Source organism: Ovis aries, chromosome 15 (genome assembly GCF_016772045.2).
Source record: "Ovis aries strain OAR_USU_Benz2616 breed Rambouillet chromosome 15, ARS-UI_Ramb_v3.0, whole genome shotgun sequence".
Classification (NCBI taxonomy): Eukaryota; Metazoa; Chordata; class Mammalia; order Artiodactyla; family Bovidae; genus Ovis; species Ovis aries.
Genome location: NC_056068.1, coordinates 26,324,916 through 26,327,863, shown reverse-complemented (window position 1 = coordinate 26,327,863; position 2,948 = coordinate 26,324,916).

Here is a 2,948-nt window from a genome sequence, read left to right as displayed (position 1 = left end):
GTCACTCAGTTGTGTCTGACTCTTTGCCACCCCATGAATCACAGCACGCCAGGCCTCCCTGTCCATCACCATCTCCTGGAGTCCACCTGAACTCATGTCCATTGAGTCGGTGATGCCATCCAACCATCTCATCCTCTGTCACCCCCTTCTCCTCCTGCCCTCAATCTTTCCCAGCATCAGGGTCTTTTCCAATGAGTCAGCTCTTCGCATCAGGTGGCCAAAGTATTGGAGTTTCAGCCTCAACATCAGTCCATCCAATGAATGTCCAGGACTGATCTCCTTTAGGATGGACTGGTTGGCTCTCCTTGCAGTCCAAGGGACTCTCAAGAGTTTTCTCCAACACCACAGTTCAAAAGCATCAATTCTTCAGCACTCAGTTTTCTTTATAGTCCAACTCTCACATCCTTACATGATTACTGGAAAAACCATAGCCTTGACTAGATGGACCTTTGTTGACAAAGTAATGTCTCTGATTAAAATATGTAGCAAAAAAAACATAAAGAATGGAGGAGAAAAATGGGATTCTTACTTATATGTGGTTAATGATTCAAGGTAGATAGATTGTGATAAGCTATTAATAAAAATGTATGCTGCAAACCATGATGCAATCATTAAAAAGTATAAAAATATAACCAATTCTCCACAATAGGAGATAAAATGAAAACATAAAAAGTACTCAATTAATAAAAAGTTAAAATTTTAAAAAGGTCCATATAGTGGAAGAAATAACAAAGAATGGAAAGAACAAACAGATAACAAAGAGCAACACTGTAAGTGAAGTGAAGTCGCTCAGTCCTGTCGGACTCTTTGCGACCCCATGAACTGTAGCCTACCATGCTCCTCCATCCATGGGATTCTCCAGACAAGAGTACTGGAGTGGGTTGCCATTTTCTTCTCCAGAGGATGTTCCCAACCCAGGAATTGAACCCAGGTCTCCCACATTGCAGGCACACGCTTTACCGTCTGAGCTACCAGGTAAATCTAAACTCAACCAAATAAATACATTAAGAGGAAACTCTCCAACTGAAAGGCAGAGATGCTCAAACTGGATTAAAAAATGGATGATTAAGTGATACACTCTTTATAAGAAATCTAATTTAAGTACAAAGATACAGAATAGTTAAAATTTGGGTTTCCCAGGTGGCTCAGTGGTAAAAAATCTGCCTGCCAATGCAGGAGATGCTGGTTTGATCCCTGGCTCAGGAAAATTCCCTGGAGAAGGAAATGGCAACCCATTCCAGTATTCTTATCTGGAAAATCCCCCATGAACAAAGGCTTGGTGGGCTATACTACATGGAGTTGCAAAAGAATCAGACACAATTTAGCAACCAAAACAAGTTGAAATTTAACAATGAAAAATGTGCTATTACACAAGTAATTATATAGAAGCTGAAGTGGCTATACTGATACCAAAGAGACTTCAAAACATGGAATATTACAGGGAACAGAAACATTCAGTGATAATGAAGAGATCAATTTATCAAGAGGACATAATAGTTCTAAATGTTTACATGTCTAATAATATGTTTCAAAACACATAAACCAAAACTGATAGAACTGAAAGGAGAGAGAAGTCAAAAATTATACTCAAAAACTTTATTCTCTCATTATTAATGGAATGAATAGTCAAAAAAGATCAGCAAGAATTTATGCTCTGGACAGCATTATTAACTAGCACAATCTATTTTAATTATCTAATTATTAACTTGGTATTTATACAACATCCTCCCCAAGAACAGAATACATGTGTTTTACAAGTGTACCTGGAATGTTCATTAAAATAGACCACAAAAGTGATAAAAGCAAATAATATAAAAGAAGTAAAATCATGAGAAGTATCCTCTCTGTCCATAATGAAATTAAAATAGAATTCAATAATAGAATAATATCTGGTAAATCCCCACATAATAAAATTTTAAACAATATACTTTCAAATATATTGGATATTTAGTTGCATCAAAAGAAAGCCACAAGGGAAATTAGTAAACATTTTTTTACTTAATAAAAATTAAAATGTAACTTGCAGATAAAGCAAATGCTTAGAAGGAAATTTATAGCATTAAATGTTTATATTAAATAACAAAAATCTCAACTAAATTACGCTAGTGTTCACTTTAAGAAACCAAATTAGAATATAAAATTAAACAAAGCAAAAAGGAGAAAGAAAATAATAATTCTAAGACCAGGAATACATAAAATTTAAAACAGAAAGCAACAGAGGGGGAAAAATATGAAAACAAAAGATGGTTTTTTGTAAAAATCAATAAGATTGATAAACTTCTAGCCAGACTTGGCCAAGGACAAAAGAAAGATACAAAAGAATTGTATCATAAATGAAAGGAAACATCATGCAAATCCTACAGACCTTAAAATGATAATAAAGGAAGGCTTGAACTATTATGAAAATAAATTTGGAAACATAAAAGAAATCAATACATTCCATGATTAGCAAAGTTCACTCAAGAAAAAACGGATAACCTGAATAGCTCTATATTTATTAAAGAAGTAGAATTTGTTTATAAAACTCCCCAAAAAGAAAACTCTAGACCCAGATGATTTTACTGATTAATTCAAACTAAACATTGAAGGGGAAAAAATACAAATTCTACAAAAACTCCTCCAGAAGATGAGAAAACTCTCTCCAGGAGAGAACACTTTACAAATAATTTTATGAGGTCAGCAGTTCCCTGATATTGAAACCAAAAAACAAAAAAAGAAACCAAACAAAGAAAAACTAAAAAAGAAAAAATAACTCTCAGATTAATACTCCTCACAAACATGGATATAAGGCCCCTTAATAAAATATTAGCATTGATTCAGCAATATATAAAAATGATAATATGTTGTTGCTGTTCGGTTGCCAAGTCATGTCCAACTCTTTGCAACCCCATAGATTGCAACATGCCAGAACTCCCTGTCCCTAACCATTTCTCAGAGTTTGCCCAAGT